An 18,616-nucleotide genomic window follows, 5' to 3' on the forward strand; every position below is an offset into this window, starting at 1 on the left:
CTAAAGGAAATGAGATTACATTCTAATGATCATGTGGTATCAAATGGTTTGGCTTTCCCTTGCTGATTAGTCTTATTGCTTTAGGACAGAATGTCCTTCCGGTGAGCGTCGGTGTGTTGAGTATAATCCAAAAATTAAACACACAATTTACCAAAGTTTTCGACACCTATCGTGTTTTCATAAGTGGTTCTTGGTTAGGCTTTTCTTTGGATTTTAGTCAAGATTTTGTATATTTTCTGCTTCATCAGTTATTTGAAATTGGTTTGGAGCGAATTATTTTCTTTCTTTTCTGCACAGGAAACGGCTTGGTACTTAAATATAGAGGGACAATTATTGCTGATTAGGGTCATTTGGGTAAATTAGGTGGGCTTTGACAATAAACTCAATGTAGAATATCTAGAGGAAAACGCACTTTAATTTAATTTGATTTAATTAACCCTTTAAGGACGCATGGGACACCGGTGTCCCAAAAATAAAAACTAATTTTTTGGACTATTTAGAGGATAAAACAACTTTTTATAGTTAAAAGAAATTGTTTTTGTTTTTGGGACACCGATGTCCCACTCGTCCTTAAAGGGTTAATGTTTTTTTAGAAAATTTAGGGCATGTCACTAGCTATAAAAATATAATAAAATAACGGGTCAAATTCTTTAAAAAGATATTGGAAAAAATAATTTGTTATAATTAAACTAGGGTAAGTGTGCCAAATTCCGACCAGCTTGCAATTCCGGCCACCTTTTTTGTTCCTCGAATTTCCATGAATTTTTAGTTTTTACATACTCTATAGAGATTACACAATGCAAAAGAATAACAAAAAATGTAGCTTCGACAAACGAGATGACGTGAAAAAGATATTGGAAGAATTCCCAAAGGGCAAGGAACTATGAGAATGAAGGTGGCCGAAATAGGGAACCAAAGCTATATCTACATTTTTATTCATTTTAAAATGAATAAAAACGAAAATGAATAAAATGAATAAAATGACGATTAACGGTTTCCACGTTTCCAAGCAACACTCCTTAAGAAGAACGAATAAAAAAAATCATTTTTTCTTAAAAATATTAGATTTCAAACTTGAGACTTTGGCGCTTGCATGCAACTATGCCGAAAATTGGCACACTTACCCTATATCTTTTAAAGTTTTTATTTATTTATTTATTTTTTAAATTCAGCCATTGGGACGGTTTATCGAAACGTTTTGAAAAAAAAAAAATGTGGTGAACAATATTACTTATAGTATAGTTTCATCAGAAGTTAAGAAACCAGAATATACGCTGTTAGCAGATGAGTTAAACTCGTACTTGAACTAAGGTTATTTATATAATTTTTAAAGTCATATAATAATGATATAAAAAATATCATTAATAATAGTTTTGCTATTTTCATTAAAAATATAGCACAACTTTGATGACTAATATCATACTTGGTTAAAATAAAAGGATTATATTGATATTGATTAAAATTTGATCCTTTTGTAAAGGATGGATCAAATTTTAAACTTTGAATGCACACCTTTGAATGACTTAGGGGAGACCGGGGTACAATTAGCCAGGGGCAGAAGTAGACAGTGGATTTTTCTCGGTTCCCTTAAAATGTACCTTGAGCAAAATATTTTTTAATGAAAGTAGGAACACATCCCCATATTCCCAGAAATATTTATAAGTCTGATCCTGTTATCCTACAATTTAGAAGCATTTTTATAAAATGGGTATAAAACTGCAGTTTTGATGTTTCAGTTTTTGGACCAGCATTTGGTTTTCTGAGTTTGTAGTCAAGATTTCATAGTTTTACCTCGTTTCTGGTTTCATAAACCTAATTAAAAAATATTTTTCACTTGGATAATAATTATCCAATTTTTTATATAAGATGAAAAACACTAAAACAGCCCTCGGGGCAGTTGTAGCCACTTTTCCGTGGCCGGATAAAACTATCAATGATTTTTCACTAATACATGGATAATTGTTAGATGAAAGAGTACTATTGATATTCCAAGCAATATTGCCATTCGGATGAAAAATTTGTGAAATAGATTTTTTCAGGATATTTTCATCAATTTTGCCGCAATTACAAAAATGTCATAAAAAAGTCGGCTAAAGTCTTTTTCATTAGGTTTAAGTTACATATTTAGTATCAGTGGGCTTCAGTGGATCAAGTGAAATAACACTTGGTATTTCCAGTTTTAAAATTTCGTCTGGAAAACTGGTGGCAAATAGCACCCCGAAAGTGGCTAAATCTACCCAGACCGGGGCAGGTGTAGTTAATGTGTCATATTTTTTTCATTATCCTCTCTAGAAAAAGCCAAGGATTTGAGAGCTCTGAACTATACGGTTTTATACAGCCAATATCTTAATGCTACTTATGAAACATAAAAACATTAGACAAACTTTATCATTTTTTCACAAATCATGCGCGAAAAAAAAGCTTCATTTGCTGGCTAATTCTACCCCTGCTATATTTTATTGAAAAACTTATTTATATTTTCTGTCCAGATTTGAGAAAATTGAAATAAGAGCGTAGGCCATTCACGTCTGGTTATACTGTTTGTATGTATACGAAAATGTGTACAAATTAAGCACAAAATTATATATTCATCTTTGTCTTTTCAGACAATGATATTTAAAAAAAATAAAAGTCTTAAAAATATTTTTTACCGTCTGGTCTCTTCGCAAGAAAGTGCCTTAACTGTATACTGAGAACTCACCTTGGCCAAAGATTAAAGGCATTTAGTTTTTAATATCATTATGTACCTTGCTAAAATTTTCCACTGCCATGTAAAGGGGAAGTGGGGCACTTTTGAATTTATTTCTTTATTTATTTGTTTTAAATCAAACATAATTAGGGTCCGTCACTCTTACAATGTCTTATTAGATAGGAAAAAAATGTACTAGAAAAACAAAAGAAAATGAGAACAAGATAAGTCAGAAAAATTTAAACAGAGAAGAGAGAGAAAAAAAGAGAAATAAAGAAACTCTTCCCCGACTGAAAGGCACCAGAAATGCCAGCCTGCGACGTCCTAGCGCGCGGTGGAAGGGAGTTGTAGATTACAATCACCCTGTTAAAAAGAGTACGCGAAAGCTGGCTCGAGTGAGCTCCGGAACCAGGAGACCCCGCTGTCTGACCGAAGCCTCCAAAGCCAGGAGCGAGGCTAAGTATCCCGGCCTCCGAGAAGTAATCAACCGGAACAGGAACAAAACAGCTCTCAAACGGAGGAGTAAAGGTAGATCACAGCCAACCAGAATGTTTCGATATCGTGAAATATGATCACGAGCACGTAGAGCACACACATACCAGTCGGCATCAAAGAAAAGCTCTGCTCTATGATTATGAGCAGTAGTAGTGCTCTCACCGAGCATAAGACGAGAAATGGGAAAGCTTTGCAATCTTATCCTATTTTTAAAAGAAACTGTATCTTATGATAAAATTAAGCTGAACAAACCAGTTTCAAAACTAAATTACATTGTGATAAGGATCAATTCTATTTAAAAATAGGAGAAAAAGCCCAATTTCAAAGCTGCCTCAATTTAAAGGTGCCCCACTTTCCCTACGCTTCCTACCGACCGACGCAAGGAAAGCTTCAGGTAATTTTTTTTCTGGATTCTTGTATTTTTTATAGGCGCACGACAATCAGATCACGAGGAAATATCCCTCTCGAAGTAATATGTGTAATTTGGATCGACTTGAAATATGGAATGGAACCGTTAAAATTATAGTAGAACCCTTTTTGGATACTAAATGCCCTAAATGCACTATGAAATAATGGAAATGCATTCGTTAAATGCTTTTATTTATTTCTTTGAATCATATAGAAAATGGAGAATATGTTACAAAAGGTTTGGTGTAAATCTACGGCTCTATTCCAAACTATTCAGAGTCGTTTTATGATAGTTATTAGGAGACACAATGGTAGCCAATGATATAAGACTTACAGCTAATTTCTCTACAAGTTAAAATGTAATTTTAGCAACTTTTAGCTAACGCCATATCCCAGTTAAATCTCTTATTCAAAAACTTTCGGTTCCATACTCAATTACAGTTCTCATATAAAGGGCACATTATGTTCGGAAGAGGAATTGGGGAGATTAGGGCAGATTAGCCAGGGATAGAATTAGTTATTGGAATATTATAATTAGCCTTGTAGAAAGAGTATTGAGAAAACATCTGTTTATTCAATTAATCAATTTATTATTAATACAATTCATATAAGTTCACGGAGAAGATAGACAAAGCGTGTTAGCATCAGGCGGATCAGAAATGTATAAACGATGTTGCAGAATAACTCTCAAATGGTAAAATTGAAAAAAAAAGATTTTTTGCTTGGTAAACCGCAAAATGCCAAGAAAACCTCAGACCACAAAAGCTGAGATTATAAAGAATCTCAGCTAAAACATCGCTTTTGAGTGAACCACATTATGGATGAATATTCTGTGGTTGTAAAAACCAAAATACATTATTCATGGTCAGATGTCCTGACATATGGTATGATATCCTGCTTGCTGCTCGAAAAATCTTAATTTTAACAGCTCGAACTCCAAGAGAGAGCAGTTTTCACAATCGTGTTTTTTTTTCTTCTTTTAACACTGCCGCAGACTGTTCCTCATCAATCTAGTCCACATTATTTTCGATTTAATAACCGATTGTCTTCTATTCAAAAAATTCTATCTTTTTTAATAAAATGAATCTTTTTTATTAAAAATGTAATAGTCTTGTCCGAGTTATACCAGAAAACAGTAACAGCGAGGAGAAAATACAGTTTCTTGGCAATATTCCATTATTGGGATTACTGAAAATCCAAAGTTGGTATTTTTCAGTTTTTCAAATTCAAAATTCCAAAATTGTAATACAATTAAAACTTTCAAGACTTAAGAATGCTTATATTATATTAAACTTATATTAAACTTAAATTAACTTATATTTAACTTAATATAAGTTTAAGACTTATATTAAAGATTCCATTCCATATTAAATATTCTTTGTCAAATGAGAACATTTCAGGGGAATTTTATAAACTCGGAAAATTTGTGCTATGTTCTGTGTGTGTCATCTTTTTTTCTAAGAAATTTAGTAACTTATTATAAACCAATCTTAACCGTGCTATCACATAAGGATTTTTCCAATTTATAAATTCAATTTAATTTTCAGAAGAATTGTTCCTATGCGTTATTTTGCATTAAAAATCATTTGAATTGATAGATTTTCGCTTATTTATTGATATATACTAATACTTGGCCCACCAAAAACATGTTTAAATATGCTAAAATAGCATATATGTGGTTTGCTAAAATAGCATAAATGAAATTTGAATTAAGCAAACTAAAATGTTAAAATTGCTCATTAATTTCAATTTTATTGCAGTTAAACAAGTAGCCTTTTGAACGAAATTGTTTTTATTGAATTAGTGATTAGTGATAAAGTTGTACGCGGGTTAAGCTTCAGTATCGGGAGTAATTTGGTGAGTTCCTCAAAAGCATTTCGAAGGAAATTGTTGTGTCAAGAAATCGCAGTTGGGATGACTTCATACAGATTTTTAACAAGACTGTATGTGAGTTTTTTCATGAGCTCCCTTGCCTACAACCCCTTTTCCTGGATTTGGGAATTCTTCTGCATAACAGATAAGTGACTTATAAGACATTTTAAGTATATTACACATTTTTCGGAGTCATTCACAATCAAAAATCTAGCGGAACTATTTAAAATTGAGCAAATTTCTTGCAAAATGTGTCCTGGCTGTGAGAATTTTCAAGTAAATTCTAGAAATCTTTTAATGCTCAATTGGCTCAATTTAATTAAAAATTATATTTTGAAAATCCTAGTGTAATAGCACCGTAAAGGTCTCTATAGGTACATATTGTGAGACATTTTTATAAAAATCAAATATTTTTAAGTACTATATAATTGTCAAATTGCAAAAAATCACCTGAACACTCGACAATATGATAGAAAGAATAAATTATTAGTATGTAAAAGAGAAAAATATGTAGAAGCCATGAAGATTTATAATCTCTGTTATCAAAACATGGTTGTGGAATATTTGGCAGTATTTCACTAAGAAAAAATAATACTGGCAAAGGGTTAATTAAGAAGTTATACACCTTTTAAATTCTTTACTGACCAAAATGTTTTATTTTTTACTTAACACATATGTTAATTTACTAACCAAAAAATGTTTTCTCGTAAAATACTTTTATGAGTCGATTTAGAATGCTTGACTAGAATCATCGTTATATTTTTTTAGTCATTGTTCTTTTAGTTTGACCAGTAATGTATTTAGTATAAGCATTATTCACATAGTAGAGGGAAGTGGGACACCTTTGAATTTCGGCACTTTTGAAATAGGACTTTTTTCTCTATTTTTAAATCAAACTGAACCTTACCATGATTTAATTTAGCTGAATATACAGTGGCGACAAGATAAATAGCACACCTTCAGCGATTTTTCTATTTTGATGTGTTATGATACAATATCAATCTTTATTCCTGATCATGATTTATTATTTAGAAAATATAATGCCCTTTATAAATAAAAATGATAATTATTTAATATTTGTATGTGTTAAAACCTAGTTAAAACCATGTGTTTGTATCATTTTATGAGTTTAGGTATAATTCATGCGGATAATTTAAATAGCACACCTTCATTTTTCTCTGAAAATATTACCTGAAATTTACTTTTATTTTAAAATTCATTATATATCTGTTTTTTGATCATTTGTAAGCATTAATGCCACAAATTTACGTAAAATAAAGTTATGAGAACTGAAAAATCATGTAAATAAAGCCTTTGGTTCAGATGTACAGGCTTTATGTAAAAAAGTTTAGGATAACTAAGAAACTTTTTTATAAACTTTATTATTCAAGGAAGAGAACCAATAATCTAATAATTTTCTATAATAAAACTTAAAAATTACGCTAAAAGCTTGAAAATTTCAAGAAAAAATAACCACTTCTATAGAATATCCTGCCATTTTCGTATAGTAAAATTGAATTCTTTTGTTGCAATACCAAAAATAAAATAACAAATTGAACAAAATTTGAAGGAGTAACTCATGTGAGCATTACTAAAAGTCAATTATGTAAAAATACCCTGTTTAGAACTGTTGCCAGACGTACAGAGTTAGTATTCACATGAAACCGTACCTGTTGTTTGATTTTTGTTAAAGAGCATATCGTCGGTTGCCTCAGCAACTGTGCTAACTGCATTTTTGCGATTTTCAGGTTTTTGCATATTCTGATATTACTGAATTTTCTCTATTAAACTACGCTATTTAAAAAGTTTGCAATTTTCTCTATACAGAGATATTTTTCCGTGAAAATGTTCTAACTGTACTATAGTCACAAAAATTTCTCTGCAACTGCGCTATCTACCAATTTTTCTGCAGTTAGCATAAAAATACACTGAAAAAAGTTGCAATTTTTTTTGTCAGCAACTGTTCTATTTGCAGTTTGTCATTTCTATCCATCACGACTCTCCATTAAAACAAGGTAAACGTTTGCGATTTGTGATTGAGTTTTTCGCGATTGTTGTGCAGGTGAAAGCAAATTAGTGATTTCGGAATTGTAAGTTTTCGTTTCACTTGTTTTTTTGTAAAAATGCTTATTAATTTACTTACTAAATTAGGATTTTGTGAGAAAAAACAGGAAAAATGTTACGCAGGAAGAAAAATCATAAAGCAGCTGATCCACGTCCAAGAGAATGCAAGAAGGAATGGAAGAAGTATCTACATTGCGGGGAAGGCGTTCTTGGGCGATCTGATCGGCAGATTCGTCCAACACGGGGTATGCGATAACCTGGCTGAATTGTAATAAACATATCCCGATACGATTAATAATAATAATAATCAGGATGAACCGGATTCATCTCCTCATACTCTCATTCATATAGTCGATAATTCGCAAGAGATGTTTACGAGTAAACAGGGTTCATCTGACCAGCCTGAAGTCAAAAATGAGCCACATATTTCAAGCGATGGATCACAAGATTCTCTGAATGGTCACCCTGGAGCAGAAATTTTCATAGCAGATGTTTTATTAACCGAAAGTAAGAATATGACTATGATTTTTTATTATTAAATTTTCAATAAAACAGGCGTTTTTTTAATTTCTTATCACATTCTGTTGTTTCTGATCTTTTTCAGTATTTTTATTTTAGAAAATCTTGACATAGCGTGTAAAAAAGAGATCTCGTCCCGAATCATGGGTCCAAAATCGACGCATAAAGTACAAGAAAGCTGAAATGTAATATAATAACATCTAACGGAGAAGGAAAATAAAATTTTCATACACACAGAAAAATTTTGACTCTAAATTTAAGAATATATCCTGGGAACTTAAATTGGACGTGAATTCGTGAGACGTTTAAGTTTAGAAGCTCTGATGAGCGAATGAAATGGGCTAGAATCCCTAGCTCTGGCTGAGAGACCAGGAACTTATGTTCAGCATTAGCTGAAAAATGAAAAATGTCTACAGATTTGCAAATTGCAACTAAAACTAAATGATTAAGGATTTAGAATTAGGGCATTGGCATTCATTGAATGGGATTTGAAATTTAATTCCTGGGTGTTTCTGTTTAAGAATTTTCCATTTTTCTGTGTTTATGAATTTTCAAAAGAAAAAAGATGATGAGACTTTGTGCAGAAATTGAAAATGGATAAAAATCTAAACAAAATGAAAAGTCAGAAATAAAATTGATATCTCATAATCAAGTATTCTTTTAATATAATCATTTAGTAGAACTTTTAATTGCCATATTTTTTTCAATATGGCCAGAACAATTTTATAAATTCCTGTCACATATCTGGTGCCAATTTCCTTTTTCCATGCTTATTCTCATGTGATCCTTAAGCTTTGTGGAAGTATCCCTTCTTATATCAGAGATCGTTTATTTCCCAAATATTTCACTTTCAGATTAACGTAACACTTTTATGAGGAACCGTTTGTAGACTTTGCAAAGATCCATGAGAGCAAAACAGTGTTGATAAAAAGAAAACACACGCGGAAGATAAATTTTAGAGTAAATTTTAAATGACAATAAAATGTTGCTCTACACGGAGTCAATAGAATAAAAAAAAAGAAAATTCTTTCCTTGTTAGGCTTTGACTGTGATAAACAATTGTGCTATCTGCAAAAATTCCATACATTGCAGATAGACTTTTGAACAACGATGTCAGTTAGCACAATTGCATATTGTGTATTCTTTTAGGAAATGCTTAATTTTTAGTGTGCAAAATCTACTTTTTTCCAATTTCTTTGCATTAATAGACAGATTACTTGTTGTTCTTTCGATATTTGTAATATAAAATAACTCATTCGAGGTTTGATTTTTATTAAAATGTGATTAAAGTAAAAAAATGGTCTCCTGAAAAGTTGTCAAAATGCAGTTAGCACAGTTGCTGAGGCAACCGACGATATGCAGAAGGACCTGTAATTCGGGAATAAAATTCTTTGAATCGACGTATTCCTGTTTAATACAATTGGATATGACATAAAAAAAGATTAGATGTCCCAAAAGTCAAGAATTTTGTCCTTGATATATAATTAAGAAGGTAGAACTTAGCGGTGGTAATTTTATAGTATGCGGTTACTTTTTGTGGCGTATGGTCTGTATATGGAATATCAGATAATGTAAAAAAAAAATATTTACAAGGATATCATTGGTCAAGACATGTACTTCAAAATCGCAAAGAATTTGCTCTTAGTTTTTAAGTTTTAATCAAGCTAATGATCCCAAACACACTGCCAAGAGTTTTTAAAAGTGGTTCAATCAGAACAAAATTGACTTTCTGGAATGGGCAGGATGGTCTAAGGACCTCAGTCCTGTTGAATTTATAGGAGCAGATTGATCACAAGGTAAATCTCTCGAATGTGACTAATTTAGAATAGTTTTAAGTAGATATCCACACTACATGAATTACAATCACATTAGAAAATTGCCAAATCTTGGTTTCCTTAATGATCCTTCGTTGTCAGGCTCTTATTTTTCCCAAGAGTTACTTAACTAAGTTCTAATTATTCCAAATTTAATTTTCAAATAGAATTTGTAAGTTGTTAATTGCAGTAGAAGCCGAAAACTATCACTTCTTATAGGGTGTGCTATTTATATTGTCCCCTTAATATGTGCCGTTTGAAGAATTTTTTTACCATACTAAATTTCTTGACAGAACTTTCGAGTTTTTTCTTTATATTTAAAATGTATTTATATACAAGTTCATTTATTATTATTACTTTCATTATTTAAAAGCATAATTTTTCAAAAAATAAAGCATACAGTACAGTGTCCGAAACTGTGCTATTTATCTTGTCGCCACTGTATCAACTGCTAAGCTAAGCCAGCTAAAGATCAGTTCTATTTAAAAATGGGTGAAAAAAGTCCAATTTCAAGAGTTTCCCAATTCAAGGGTGCCCCACTTTCCCCTACATGTAATTATATAAGTATAATGTGTTAAACATCGGTTACAGCATATTGGAAAGTATTTTGATATAAATGATAAAGTAAATAAATTTGGTGAGTAGTGAATTATTATTGGTAGTGTATTTGCAAGTGTATATATTAAGAAGTTATGAACCGTTGAAGTTATCAAAATTGACGTTTTAGAAATGTCATCTACACCAAAATGTTCAAATTTGATCAACTCTACTGTGGGCGAAAAAGTCGTATAACAATCTAGCCCAACAGTTCAAAGTAGCCCCACCTCCCCCTATGGGGCTAAATATTTAATTTCAAGTATACATTATGATTGAGTTCTAAAGTTAATATTTTGCAACTAGACCAAATATTTAGTCTTTGGCATTAACCTCGAATTTGCTCAGTGAGAGAATGATCGGAATTGAGTTTGTAAACTTCCCCATGCAGAATTAACTTCCCCTCCATTTTGATCCTGTTGCTTTCCGGAGACTCTCTGGCTTTTACAGGAAGGGTGTCCTTTTCGGAAAAGAAATGAGAGAGCGCGAGTATAAATGCCCTGAGAGCTTTCAACATTTCTCAGTTCAGTCGAGGCTAGCTTACAGGGAACATCCTTGTATTCGGGCACCGTTCGGATATATCTCTCTCTTTCTCTCCCAAACCTAAAAGATTAGTTGAGAAAGTTACCTGACTCCGTTGAAGCGTTGCAACGACTTTGTCGTTGGGCCTCATCAATATTTTGTGAGTGGACAGTGGACAGTGGATAACTCACATAAGTTATTATTCATGTGTGATAAAAGAGCATCTGGGTGACTCTCCTTGATGGTGTCAAGGTGAATTTATTGTGCCATTTAATTGGTATTTTATTGCGAAGGGTGATAAATTTATTGCGAAGAGTGTAAGACAATTTAATTGTTTGCAATAGTGTTCAAACAAAGGTGGTTTAGCTCTTGATAATTTTCTTAATAAATGTCCCCTTTCTTTTTCTGTGGTCATACGCTCCAATTGCTAAAGTGCAAATCTAATTTACTCTAAGAAGCACATACCTGTACATTACTGCAATATATTGTTGATTTTGTGTTCTCATCTCTAAATGAAGGTAAATTTCAATTTTTTTTATTTTCATCTTGAGTCAAAGAACTGTTTGTCATTGTTTAAGAAAAATAATCCAAAATTAGTACAATAAATTGATTAAAATTTATTGTACTTCTTCTGTATCTCTACTTATCTTACTTTTTCTATTTTATAGAAAAAAAAATATATATATAGAAATTGTTTGACTAAGTAAATTTATTTTTTGAATTTTCTTCATAGCGAATATTATGAGTGTATTTTTTGCAAAATTCATGCCCTTCACGTTTTTTATAACATTCCATAATATTAATGATCAAGTTTAGGTTAATCCACAATTTTTTTTTCATAGCTTACAATACGACTCGAAAAGTTAAATAGCCCCCTGTAAGTTACCTGCTTCAGGAAGTTCTCAATATATAGGTAGCATTATATTGTTAGTGTTAATCACAGCATTGGAATTTTCTCAGAATCCCGAGGTAGTCCATTTTAGTCACTCCAAAAAATCTCATAGTCTAGGCTTCTTAAGAGTGCTTTAGGGAGCAATTAGAGGGCATTTTCCTGTCGCCACGAAAGAACTTCACTTCCCTCCCATTTTCTGTTCTAATTGGTGTCTTGTATGAATTGATGCGAGAAATCTCTTAATGACTGATATTCCATTCCGGTGTGTTTCTCACATTTTCCCGCCATTGTGTTGCTCCATCGTTTAAGAGACGATGAAGAAAATGCTGGGGAAGAAATTTTTAAGACGATGTGCAAATATTGTGCTCAAAATTGTGCTCCATGACTCAATTCCAAAAAGGGGGAATCCTTTAAGACAAATGTACGCGATGGAATTGTTTCTAAGAGATAACGAATTTATGTATCGCCGCGAAAGACAAAGTTCGCTGTAAATTAATTTCAAGTTTACCTTGTCACAGCATCTCATTTATGTACTTCGCCGAATTTCATCAAATATTATTATTTTTCTTCCCTTACCATCCTTCTCGCTCTCTCTGAGAGTGACATAAATCTTAAGTATATGTCTCACAAATTTTAGAAATGGAGATTATAATGTTAAATATCTGTTTTGATTGAGTTGTTGGAAGTGTGCATGATATTTATAGATATTTTCTGACTTTTTTTTCTGCAAAGAAGGAAGAAAATATTAAGTGAAACTACAGTAAATAAAACTTGTATGAAAATACTTTTGATGACATTTTCACATTTTTTTCACTACCTGCTCACTTTACTACCTTCCCTCTTTTATGTTATACCTACAGAATATGTGGTTTCTCGTTTACTTCAGTCAATTATTTAGCAGAACAATGATAAAGGTGCCACATAGAATAGAGACTTTTCTTTATAAAAAAAAAGTACAAAAAGAAATCAGAAAATAGGAAAAGGTTCTATCACCCCAAACAGAAATTCCTCACGTTTTGGCAAATTTCTTCCAAATTGTTTAAGATACTCAAACACACCTTTTCAATCAAAGAATACTCTTATCTGTAATCATTTGCCATGTAAAATCGTAAAAGAATAGACACGCAAGGAAAAGAAAAGAACATTTCCTCAGCTCAACCGAAAAGAAAATAAGCAGAGCATAAAAAGAACATCACTTTAACTTTTATAGGTAAAAGGCCTTTAATATAAACGGATAAATGTTTCACTCAGCCAAAAGGATATGTTCAAGTTTGATATAATTGTAGGTTGTCAATAAAGTTACTTGAGTAACTCTGAAAATGTTGGCAAAAGTCTGGTGTAATGAAACTATAAGCTTAGGAACACTCCAATGAAAGAGATATATATAGCACTCATTTTAGTTTTTAACTTTAGACAATTAACATTAATTAGTGGAAATATATTCGGTAACCAAAACTCTATTTACGTATTACAGAAATGCTAACCTAATTATTAGTAAATAATTTAATTAATAAACTTTGGATTGCAAAATGCAAATATCATTCTCATAAAAGGGGTGGCAAAGCATCCCGGGCTTTGCGAAATGCTCGAACTTGTGCGTGACTGATACCTCAAAAGCACTTTCGCATCATTTATCATTTACCGATTCCCAACTGATTTAGATTTGAATCGATTCGTAAACCATTCCAAGATCCCACAAAATAGTTTTAAGAATAATAAAACTGATTTTCGGACATAAATTATTTATCGGTTCATAACCGGTTCATAACCGGTTCATTACCGGTTATGAATCGATTTGAACCGATTTATAAATCACCCAAAATATTTCCCAAAATGCCTTAGGAGTAATTATATCCAAAAAGAATTGACTCTCAGCCCGCTCACTGGCTGTGTCGCCATTTTGTATTCAAAATTGAAATAATATTTTTGTGTTCATCAAGACATGTTTAATAACCTCTGTAAATTTCATACTGATTGATTGAGCAAAGTTATAAAAAATTCACAAAAAAAGAACCGCTAATTTTAGGCGTTCTCCTGGATATAACCCCTTAGTGACCTAAATAGGATTCGATCCTGGGCACTTATTATAGAGCGAGTGCTCTATCACTTGATTAATTGATTGCATAACTATCCCCTATAATTGAAGAAAAAAAGGAAGTCTTACAATATATGGTCTATTTTGTCTATTTTGTCGTATATAAAATTGTATGAAAATGAAACTTTACGGGATTTCTGATTTTCAACAATTTCAGACCCATTGCAATTAGTTATTGAAATCATCAGAATATACAATTAAAATCGTTTTTTTTAGTATTTCATATTAATGATAAGGTATTTAACACGGGAAATAAAATTAAGATGGATCTGAATATTTTGTTTTTTTTTTCTCTGACATCAGCAAGTAAGTAAATGGTAGTTGCAGTTACTTTTGTAGGAAAATTGATTGTGTAACAATTAGGTATTAGTATAATTTAGAACAACTCAAAATACATATCAGAAAGTTAGGTGATTTTTTCTTGAAAATATCTGTGATATCAAATACGAAACTCAAGTAAATATTTGAAGCCTTCATGGCACTTGAGTAACAAATCGTAAATATAGTTTAAATTTTTGCTACTTGAAGTCCATCGAGAGAGTAGTAATATTATCATAATTCTTATACTTACACTGAGAGAAATCCGAAAAAGTTAAAATAACATTCAGTAAATGTTTATTTTACCCTGCAGTATTGATCCGAAATCGGTGTAAATATTATGCTTTTTAGGTGTATTGGGGTTAAAGTTACCCTTTTTCATGTTAATTTTACCCTTAATAAGGTGTAAAATTAACATTAAAAAATGTTAATATATTTTTACACCAAAAAAGTGTTAAAGTTATAAGGCAAAAAAAATTAATCGAAGCCCCGTTTTTCTCAGTGTATCACTCTCAAGAAAATCGCGCAGAGATCCGCCGACATTTTTCAAAGATTAGCTGCAGTCGCCGAAAAATTCTCGGTGTCGATCTCTACCCGAGTACCATTTTTTTAAGGGATCGGGAATCTTCGTTTTCTCCATTTTGTTTTTTCCAATTTGTCTTTGGAATCTTTGTCTTCGGTAATTTTTGTCTTTTGGAAACTTTGTCTTTGGAAATCTTGTCTTTCATACATTTTGCACAATTTTCGTAAATTTTGTCTATAACACATCTTGCACAAGTATATTTTATAACTTTCCAAAAATTTCCCTTTTCTCAGAAAATTTCCCTTTGTCCCAAGGAACGAAACTAAAAACCTCCCGAAACTAAAAACAGAAAATTTCCCTTTGTCTCGACAGGCGATACTGATAACTTCCCAAACTACAGAAAATTTCCCTTTGCCCCGACAGGCGATACTGATAACTCCCCAAAACACAGAAAATTTCCGTTTGCCCTGAAGGATGAAACTAAAAACTTCAAAAAACACCATTGTAATATTATTAAAATATACTTGTTTAAAATATATGAAAGACAAGATTTCCAAAGACAAAGTTTCCAAAAAACAAAAATTACCGAAGACAAAGATTCCAAGGACAAACTGGGAAAAACAAAAGTGTAAAAAACAAAATGTAAAAACAAAGATTCCGCAAACCTTTTTTAAAAATATCTTCGCATTTTGTCCGTTTAGTCCTTCAATCTGTTTGTTTGTCTAGCTGTCTTCAGCTCTAGAGGTCAAGCGGTTACAGATAGTGAACCCCCCCTCCCCCTGCAAAATCATGTTTTTTGAAATTGCTCAAAACCGTATCGTGCGTTTTCTTCTTTTTTTTTTGGATCTAGTCCCCGGCGAGTGGCCTTCAAAGTTGAAGCCAATTTCTTACTTTCACATACAAATGCGTATGGGAATCTTTCTGCACTCGTGATCGTTATGCTAAATATTTAAAAAGTGAGAAGTTTTTCCGTATTATAAGATATCTTTCCGTATGGAGGGATAAATATACTAAATTTTTGTTTAAATAATTTTTTTCCTTGGAGCACTGTGAGCCGAGTCCGAGATCAATTTAGGAATTGGCTTCAAATAGCTCCATATAAAAGGGCCAACTTGCCAGACGCTTGTTTTGGATACATATTAGAGATTACCTGGGCGGAGATATGTCCCTATGCGAAAATACCGTTGAATCATAATAACATTTTTTTCAAAATCAAAGGTAAAAGGGCAGTTGATTGCTAATTTCTCAACCAAATGGGGCCATGTTTGGGCTCACTGAAAAGGTCTTGGATTTTCTGACAAGTTCGTACTTAGTTCCAATAGATTATGACTCTGTAAAAATCAATGAATAATAGCTATATTGGCTGATTTTTTCAGTGGTTTCACTCATTTCAATCAATGATTAAATTGTTTCAAATTGGCTGTGAGCCGGTAATCGAAAAAAAGAATTTGTGCAATGCATAAAAAATTGCGAAATCTTCGAACTTGTAAACTCTACGGTTTTTCTGATGAATTTGACCACTAAAGAATTTAAATAATAAGAAAGTATTCTTGGTGTATAGCATTTATGTCACAAGATCAAACATTCCGAAAAGTATGGGACATTTTGTCACCCATTTAAATTTATTTTAGTTTTAAAATGTGTCCTTTTTGTAGTATTTTTACTTAAATTATACGTACTTTGTTTTTGGGTAAAGTATATGCACAGCATGCATAATTTTCAATATCAACAAGCTGTCCTGAAATAATACAGTTTTATCGCTAGAGATTGATTTTCTATTGTTGTAAATTTGCTGCATTTTCCCAAAATAAATCAAATAACAATTTACTTTACGAATGTGACAAATATTTTATCAATGAATTTAGTTAGTTTAATGCTTAATCATTTTGTTTTCGGATATTGATTCAATTACCTTATACAACAATGTTATCATAAAACTATTCAAATTGTCTAGTTGCAATCAAATTTTAATTTATTTTTAAAGCTCGTGTAGATGTATACTTTTCTCATATTCTTGAGTAATAATATTTTCTGTATATATTGCGATTATACATACATGATACTATGTATAGTATTTTCACTGATCCGGCGTGAGCTTTTCTTTCACTGTGTCTCGATTAAATCAACTGTGAAATTTCTAATCAAAATGTTAGACATATGGGATATCTTCTTCGTCACTTGTGCTAGAGGCAAAAAAGAAACCGGAATTTTCACTGGCTCAAAATGGGAAAGCTGGGAAAAATTGGCAGATGTGAAAGGAAAGGTGTTAAGATGAAATATGGTTAGAAATAAAGTGTCATTGATAATATTCTTTTACATCAATTTATTGAGGGCACTTTTTGGATGTGGAAAAAGGATAAGATTTTTTTTTTACTTTTCCTTGTACCATACTTGATGGGAAATCTTGTATTTGGATTTTGCGATTTTCTTTTTAGTCTTGCTTTTGTATTTGATTTTCGGTCTTACAGAGACCAAAAAGAAGTGAAATGGATTTTCAATATTGTGATGTGAATGTAATGCTAGAAGGTACAAGAAATTTTTCTTCGATTATATAATGGCGATTGTGTATCTTTAAGAAATAAGTATAGTATTAGAGGGTATAAACTTTGTTATTATATTTGTATATGTATTAGTCATGACAAATATCTTGTCAATTGCAGCAAAATCGTTTTATTTTCCCATCCAGATTTTTTTTTGCATTATAAAAGACCACAATGGGGAAAAATGTAATGATGAAAAACCATCCACTAATTTGTCCAGGATTCCATATATAACTTCCGTTTATCGATTTAAGCGTGGGTGGTTGCATTGAAACAATGCGAGAGGCAGGAAATAAGGGAGAAAACAGAATATATTTTCCGCATTGGTTGCTAATTGAATACAAATCATAATTGCATTAAAGGTAAATGACAACCACAGGTCTGCAATACAACACCAATGCTAGTGATATCAAGTTGGGAAATTAGTGCATTATAGGATTTTCCTGTATTATCCTTAATTTCCAATGCTAATCAATGTTATTGTCCCACAGATATTTGTCCAGTACATAACCTGGGATATATATAGTATTTATGTGTAACGTAATGCTGGAATTCTAACCAAAATTAGGTCAATGAATTTTCTGTTTGATAATTCATCCTTCCTTTTGTCGGTGTGGGCTTCTAAAGGGAGCTCCCTAATTATACTGATGTTCCTGATGTTGCTTGTATTTCCCACAATGAAAACTCATACTTGGAGGAAAATGAAAGACCTTTTTCGAGGTAGCTAGCACCAAAATTACGAAAATTGCTCTAGCAATTTTGCTGTATTCGTTCTGAAAAATGACACAATTTCCCTTGTTGATTTTTCTATTATAAAAGGTATTTCTATATATACTATTGATGTAACGATTTTTTTTCTCAAAATTATTTTAGAATCATCTAAATATAATCGGGTATTTATACTTCATGCCATATATATTGAGAAGCTTTTACCTGGGCTATTTAAATCTGTCTTACCATTTGGATTTTAGGTTCTTGGATTTGTTTGTTTTGATAAAATTTTGTTGTCGATAGATATTTTATAAGCTATCAGCTTTACGAATGTGTCGTGTTAAAAAAAAACAGAAATAATTGAACATGATAAGAATGATTTTTTCAAGTCTATCGGAATAAAACTCAAGGAAATAAAGGCTTTGAAAGCTCCTGCTTCTTAGGTTAAACAGTACCAGGAGCAAGAACTTTTAATTATATATTTTTCTTAAAACTCTGCTTTTGAAACCGCTTATCACGATTTCTTGGAAACTGATATATACACTGACTTTTCAAGTTCT

At 31.7% G+C, this 18,616-nt stretch overlaps 1 protein-coding gene across 1 annotated transcript in view; it reads left to right on the forward strand.

Annotated features, from left to right (window-relative positions):
• The first annotated feature begins 11,000 nt into the window (after positions 1–11,000).
• Positions 11,001–18,616, forward strand: part of LOC129801357 (protein qui-1) — a 144,631-nt gene continuing 137,015 nt past the window's right edge. Inside the window, exon 1 of the mRNA XM_055846297.1 lies at positions 11,001–11,495. The gene's annotated coding sequence lies outside the window, so the exon portion shown is untranslated. The remainder of the gene's footprint in view (positions 11,496–18,616) is intronic.

The sequence above is a fragment of the Phlebotomus papatasi genome, chromosome 2, assembly GCF_024763615.1.
Source record: "Phlebotomus papatasi isolate M1 chromosome 2, Ppap_2.1, whole genome shotgun sequence".
Classification (NCBI taxonomy): domain Eukaryota; kingdom Metazoa; phylum Arthropoda; class Insecta; order Diptera; family Psychodidae; genus Phlebotomus; species Phlebotomus papatasi.